Here is a 7948-nt window from a genome sequence, read left to right as displayed (position 1 = left end):
AAACACACTCGAAGGAAGGGGATTAATTAATGCAAGGGTAGGCTTTTAACATTTAAAAGGGGGCGGAACGTAGCGCAGTGGTAAAGCGCTCGCTTAGTGCGCGGTTAGTCTAGGATCGATCCCCGTCGGTGGCCCAATAGGCTATTTCTTGTTTCAGCCTGTGCTCTACGACTGGTATATCAAAGGCCGTGGTGTGTGCTAACATATCAATGGGATGGTGCATATAAAATACCCCTTGCTACTAATGAAAAAATGTAGCGGGTTTCCTCTCTAAGACTATATGTCAGAATTACAAAATGTTTGACATGCAATAGTCGATGATTAATAAATCAATGTGCTCTAGTGGTGTCGTTAAATAAAACAAATTTTAACTTTGGTTACGTGATTATAATTATATAGGGTTTCTTCTTCCCGTTTCATAATTGTAATGTTGTAGACATTCACACCCACATCTTTTCTCCGTATTACATTGATACGATTGACATAGGAATCTTATTTTTGGAAACAAGACAGTCTAGATATTTTGCTCAATATCTACCATTTATAGCTCTAAGATCATTTAATTGCCTTTTTTATACTTCTAAGATTATTAATTGTGCAGTACGTGGTGTAGTCCTATTTGTGTATTTGTTTCATTAGTTGCCATGGCATCTTTTGACGTCATTCCCAGGTAACGAAGCTTCAAGGGGAAAAAACGATATTTATTATACTTTAAAGTGACACACCCTGGGTTTTTAAACACTATGACGCATTTTTTTTACTATTGGAGCCATTTTTAATAATCGAGATTAGACATACTAGCATTTTATTGTTTAGATTATACAGTTCCGTATGTCCAAAGTGTTTCAGGTTATCCTGGTGTCTGTTAATACCACGAAATGCATTTTTCATAATTCTAAAAACGCACGTATATTTTTAGAGGTCATTTCTCCGTGTCAATGTCACAGACTCTCGGTTCACTCTGTTGTAAAACTATATCCAGAAGTGTTACAGGTTTGTAGAGTAAAATACTTAGTGTCCATTTTCACGGTTTGAAACTAGGGTCTGTGATTTTAACGGATCTAACTAGTCAAAGTGCTCTTCCGTCTGGTAATAAGAGTTCATATACATTTCCGCATGATATAATACAGGGCCCAATTTCACAAAACATCGTAAGCCTAGTTTTGCACGTAAACGTAAATCTACGACGAAACCACAGTTTTTATTTACTATTATAGTACAACAAATATAGTTTAAAATACACATATTTCATGTTCTTTTGTCCTCAATATGCTCCATTTTCTGTAATGATGTAATTTTCTGTGTGAAATAGATGCCAAAAACATATAACCGTATGACCAGTATAACCGGTAGTCGCAGACTTAAATTTACGATGTTTTGTGAAATACGCTCCAGAATGTTATTCTTAATGGTACGTATTTAGTGTCTACATTGATGTAGATGAAAAAGATCACATTAATTTAGGATACAATAGATCATGACGGGACCAAAAATATTTATATGAAATAAAATTAATTTTTAAAAAATAAGACATGAGGGGACACCCGGGATCGAACCAGGGACCTCTCGATCTGCAGTCGAATGCTCTACCACTGAGCTATATCCCCTGAAGATATCTGTTTTAATTTACAATTTATAAATTAATCAGGTGTTGGATGCACAGACACCCATTAGCAGATGTGTGTTTGTACTGGGGTGTCGTTAAACATTCATTCATTCATTCATTCATTCATCATTCATTCATTCATCATTCATCATTCTTTCTTTCTTCTTTTTCTTATCGTTAAGTTATTATCGTGTTTATAGCCAATTAATGTTCAAGCACGCTGTCCTGGGTACACAGGGAGTTAGTGGTTAGCTGTTCATGAAAGAGAAGTCGAGGTAGTGGCCTTACATATCCATCATGTCGTTAAAACTGACACCACGTGGGATCCGGAACCAGAATGCGAGTCAATATCTACCAGCCGGTAAGTCCGATGGCTTAACCACTACAATATGGAGACCTATAAGATTTACTTATTCATGAAATACATATACACCTTGAAATTAAATAAACACCACCTAATTCTGACACTGTGGCTTATATTTAGTAAGTAATTATAATAACTTCGTGGATACGTAACACTAAGATTTATGTTTTTCGTATGCAGAAGATAATGAAAAATATCGACGGTAAGTGTTACTATCGTTACATAATATTTAATGTATACTAGAGACAAAAATAGAAACCGTAAATATGCATGAAAATGTGTGGTAATTAACTATGGAGATGGAATCACACTGATGTGCTGCTCGTAAGTGATTTATTTCACGCCACCTCAGAAAATACCCAGAAGATACAGAATACGTAAAACAAATATCGATATCAGATTTAAATTCCGTAGTCCCAGGCAACTACGTCTAGGCAGCTTTTTGGCAACAATACAATTCAGGTGGTGCTCTGTGAGTGTGTGTGTATGTGTGTGTGTGTGTGTGTGTGTGTGTGTGTATGTGTGTGCGTGTGTGTGTGTGCGTGTGTGTGTGTATGTGTGTGCGCGCGTGTGTGTGTGCGTGTGTGTGTGTGCATGTGTAAGTAGGCCTATTTTTATTTTTGTTCAAATCAAAATGTGGAGTACTGTCTAATTGTGTATTCAACTGCCTAAGTATATGAGGGTCAAAACTTCCATTTTCAAAGACTTATGTGAGAATAATCACGACCTTTCATAATGAACTGTGGGTTAGTGTATAGAGCCCGTTAGTAACACACGGAGTATAAAAATGTGTTTTTTTAGTTTGGAATTGCAAAAATTTAGAAATATTACCACCAGTAAGCTTAAAGTTGGTTTTGTTTAACGACACCACTAGAGCATATTGCTTTATTAATCATTGGCTATTGGATGTCAAACATAGTCATTTTGACACAGTCATAGAGAGGAAATCCGCTACATTTTTCCATTAGTAGCAAGGGATCTTTTATATGCACCATCCACAGCCAGGATAACACATACCACGGCCTTTGATAACTGGCTACCAGTAAGCTTGAAAAACAAGCATTCTGAGAGTACTGCTAATACATGTTCCTTACTGGGCCCAAACAATTTTCGTATCTCCAAACTTCAAGGGACATAACTCTGTGGAATACTTGGTAAATGGTCATGAAAGTTAACCGTAACAGAACATGATAAAGCTATACACAAACATTTAGATCAGTACCTTGAGACATTGCCAAAAGAAAGTCCGGAAAGCAAATGTTCGAATTCCTAAGTTCAAGAGTCATAAATGTCAAAAATAGCTATATCGCAATCGACGTCAAACTTGATCCGTAGCAGTATATAACAAATCTATACACAAAATTTCAGCTCAATATATCGAAGCATTGTGAAAAAACAACAACCCCAAAACCCCAATAACAACAACAACAACAACAACAACGTCCGGAAAACTATATGTAGAACGGACGGACAGATAGACAGACATACAGACAGACAGACAGAAGGACGGGGATAAGACCCATAGTTTTCAAAATTTTACTAGGGAACATACCACGAACCCCCTAGAAACTTTGCTTTGCGCCCTCGATCCCAGTCAGCGCCCCCTCACCACCCCTTCCCAATATCTACTGTCTACTTGCTTCCGCTGTGCTTTGTCATTAATTTATTAATTTTTCCCCATTAATTATCTTCATTCATGTATTCATTCATTTTCATTCATTCAATTTTGTTATATTCCCATTGCTACAATATAAAGATGGTTGCTTGTCTTTTCTTGATAGAAAAAAACAACAATTCAATTAAACTAAGTATATTTCTCGTATAATCTATCTATTTATCTATCTATATGTTACAGTCAATGTCTAAAATCAGGCAATTTACAAAGTGCCTGAAATTTCCAGTCATTTTACATATTGCCTGGAAAATGAGCCCCTTTATTTGACAGATTGACTGAAATGACTTATTTATTCAGTACGAAAGACGAGTTGATGTGATAGTTCGCTATATAATCACGCATTGTTCTTCTTAAGTAACTGACATTCGTTTGATGCTGTAAACACAACATATAATATAACAACAGTAAATGAAGATTAGAGATATACCTTTGATATTTACACAGTATGACAGACAAGAAAGACAAATCTCTTTTTTATAATAATAATTAAAATACATAAAATCATAATAACAAAAGTAATGACCTTATTTTATTTTCATAAATACCCTTGTCAAAATAATCAGAAAAAGAACAAAAAGAAAATATGCAGTAAAATGTTAGAGAAGTAAACGAAATCTTCAGGATCTTCTTTTCGTTTTCGTATCAACTTTTCAACATCACCGCATTGGAAAATATCATACCTGCCCAGGTCTTTTCAGATTGAGCAGCCACCGTAACTTCTTCTAACAACAAAACATATTCTTCTTTAGTCGGTAGCAATCATTTGGAATAAGAATTTTTTCTTGTTGACAATTCTTCACAAAACGTAGCTTCCATAGTGTCTGCCATCTCTGAGGAACAGTGACAACTTCATATTGAAATGCGCATTTTATATTCCTAAAATCTAGGTATAAATAAAGGGGCTCATTTTCCAGGTAATATGTAAAATGACTGAGTGACTAAGGCAATTTATAAATTGGATGAAAATTTCAGGTATTTTACAAATTGCCTGATTTTAGACAATGATTTTAACATATATTTACTAGTATATACATGTATATCGATTACGAGCGAGTGTTTTATGTCTCGTTATAAGTGATTACTATATAGTTTAGGGAAATCAGCAGATAACGACGCTTGCAGGTTTGCCCTTGAATAAGGTTACCAAGGTTGTACAGAAAATAATTACATGGCAATGATCTTTATTGCATAGGCGCTGAGCACGTTTGTTTCTTACGCCGCCGTTTCGCTCCTCAGATATGTTTTGAAACAACTAATGCTCAGATAAATGCTATAAAAAGGCCATTCATGTAGTATTCATTATTTCTGATAAAATATTTCGTTTTGCTGGTCAATATGTTGGCCAAATGTCCATAGTTGTTGTTTGTTTTTGTCTTTTGTTTGTTTGTTTATTGTTTGTTTGTTTGGGGTTTGTTGGGGAGGGTTTTTTTTTGGAAGGAAGGAAATGTTTTATTTAACGACGCCCAACACATTTTATTTACTGTTATATGGCGTCAGACATATGGTTAAGGACCACACAGATATTGAGAGAGGAAACCCGCTGTCGCCACTTTATGGGCTACTCTTTTCGATTAGCAGCAAGGGATCTTTTATATGCACCATCCGACAGACAGGGTAATACATACCACGATCTTTTGTTGTTGGTGGGGTTTTTTGGGGGGAAGGGTTTGTTGTTGTTTGTTTGTTTTGTTTTTTTGTTGTTTTTGTTTGTTTGTTTGTTTGTAGGGTTTTTTTGGGGGGTGGGGGTGGTGATTTTGCACCCGAGGAGACTGACGACCTAAACCCTCAGCCCCCACTTCATCCCCGTCTCTCCAAACTAGAGTCAGTTTTGACGGCACAGTGGGGGAGGTGTAAAGCTTTTACCTTGACGGCACAGTGGGGGAGGTGTAAAGCTTTTACCTTGATTTGTTTTTATCTGTCATTCGTTACAGCTAACCATTAACCCACTTCCTGGATAGACAACCCATATAGCTAAGACGTGTACCCAGAACAGCGTGCTTGAACGTTTGTTGGATGTAATCACGAAAATCTTGTCAATTTTTTTTTTTTAAATGGAATGAAATTTTGACCTATTAATGATATAAATGAATAATTTAGTAGGTGGGGTGGGTGGGTGTATGGGGGGGGGGGGGAGGCGGAGCCTGCATTAGTAAAATAAATAAATACATTTAATTAAGTAGCCTACACAATAACAAGTTAAATTTGTTTTGTTTAATGACACCATTAGAGCACATTTTTCAGTTAGTAGCAACATATATTTTATATGCACCATCCCACAGCATTTGATATGTCAGTCGTGGTGAATTGGCTGGAACGAGTAATAACAAGCAAACCCAACAGGCATAAAAATGATTTGGTCTACATTACATTAAAGAGATAGGTGTTTCATAGATTTCTTTTAGTATTCTAGTATGTCGTGGGATTGGACAATCGATTCTTATCACAGCAGAAAGAACTGACGCATTTTCGCAAAGCAGCCAAAGTGGTTTCAGGGTTTGGAAAAACGTATTTACGTGAGCGACGACAGTGACGCACTGTCGGTGATGTTTTACGTACATAAAAACAAAAACATCGACGAAAATACACAATAGGGACATAGCCGCCAAACCTTTCTCCACTTTTACTTAATACATCACCATGCATATACATGTTCCATTTACCAATAACACGGTTAACATCTAATTTCAATTTCCATAACATTTCATCTGTTATGCAATTTCCGGTGCTTATGTCGACTTACGGTTTAAGCACGCTGTTCTGGGCACATGTAAATCTCGGTAATCTGGGCTATCAGAGTTAATGGTTGGTTGTTAGTGGTTACCCAGAGAGAAGGAAGGAATGTTTTATTTAACGACGCATTCACCACCTTTGATTTACGGTTATATGGCGTCGGACATATGGTTAAGGATCACACAGGTAATGAGCGAGGAAACCCGTGGGCTAATATTTCCGACTAGCAGCAAGGGAGCTTTTATATGCAACATCCCACAGACAGGATAGTAGGCTACATATCACGGCCTTTGTTACAACATTTGTGGATCCCTGGCTTGAACGAGAAACAGCAAACTGGGATCACCGACGGGGATCGATCACAGATCAACCGCGCATCAGGCGAGCTCTAATTACAACTGGGTTACATTCCGCCCCTAGTGAGAGACAAGCTGGGAAGGACGCTCACTGTACAACTCTCCGCTGATCAACTAAAGCTCGCTATGGGTTGGTGCCGCAACTGGGATGTGAACCAAGCACCTACCAACTTTTAAGGCCGAAGCTTTAACGAACATGACACCAAGGCTGGTTCTGACTTAAGGGTCTCATTTTATAAACTAAATTATTAGAAGTTTGCAAAATCTGTATTATAGCCTTTGACGACAAAAAAAAAAAAACCCACTACCGCCATTAGAGTCGTATCTGCCCAAAGTAGAGTCCAAATGATGTTTTAATATAGTCAAAATGGTGGATTCCCTAGAACCATGTTTCCGGGAAATGTAGATACAAGGGTCTGCTAGATTAAAGCTTGAGCCCACCCCCCACCCCCCACCCCCGCGTGTCCAGACCATGCTACGCCCCTGTAGTCGAAATACCTATTAACTGTAGAGAGATGATCAAAACAATCACATCATGGCGATACTGTAATTTTATTAAAGGGACTAAACTTAATTTGCTGCCATTTGTAAGATGTTTTCGACTTATAAAATCTTTTTAATGACTTAATTACATACTAAATATAGTATCGTGTAGAATACCAGTGTCTGTGTATTTCAATGTGCTTTTGATCGTTCTCATGTTTGTACGTAGCCCAAACTGGATTTGGTCTCCCAATAAGGAAAGTTTTTAAAATAAACACTATGACGATCAGATGATCAGATCGTACCCCCCCCCACCCCCAAAGAAAAAAAGAAAGAAGACGAAAATAACGAAATAGAATAAAGAGAATGTGCAATTATTTGTCCAAAACACAATACTTCCTTGATGAAGCGGTGTTCCTTGTTTTAAGGGCAGGATGTAGTTCATTGGTAAAGCGCTCGCTTGATGCACGGTCGGTTTAAGATCGATTCCCGTCTTTCGGTACATTGGGCTATTTCTCGTTCCAGCCAGAGCACCACGACTGATATATCAAATGCCAAGGTATGTGCTATCCTGTTTGTGAGATGGTGCATATAAAAGACCCCTTGCTACTAATGGCAACATGTAGCGGGTTTCAGTTTTTCTTTGTATTAAGGGTCAGGCGAAATGTAATAGTTTCAGATTCCACCAATAACAACGTATACAGTCTATAATCAGTCATTTTAATGGTGCATAA

General features: G+C 37.3%; 1 non-coding gene across 1 annotated transcript; it reads right to left on the bottom strand.

Moving 5' to 3' along the window:
* Positions 1–1535: 1535 nt before the first annotated feature.
* Trnac-gca lies at positions 1536–1607 on the bottom strand. The gene has a single exon. It is a non-coding gene; the product is annotated as a tRNA-Cys (tRNA).
* Between the last annotated feature and the right edge of the window lie 6341 nt (positions 1608–7948).

The sequence above is a fragment of the Gigantopelta aegis genome, chromosome 6 (genome assembly GCF_016097555.1).
Source record: "Gigantopelta aegis isolate Gae_Host chromosome 6, Gae_host_genome, whole genome shotgun sequence".
In the NCBI taxonomy this organism is placed as follows: Eukaryota; Metazoa; Mollusca; class Gastropoda; order Neomphalida; family Peltospiridae; genus Gigantopelta; species Gigantopelta aegis.
The sequence above is the reverse complement of the archived record's forward strand: the minus strand, read 5'-3'. Positions and strand labels throughout refer to the sequence as shown.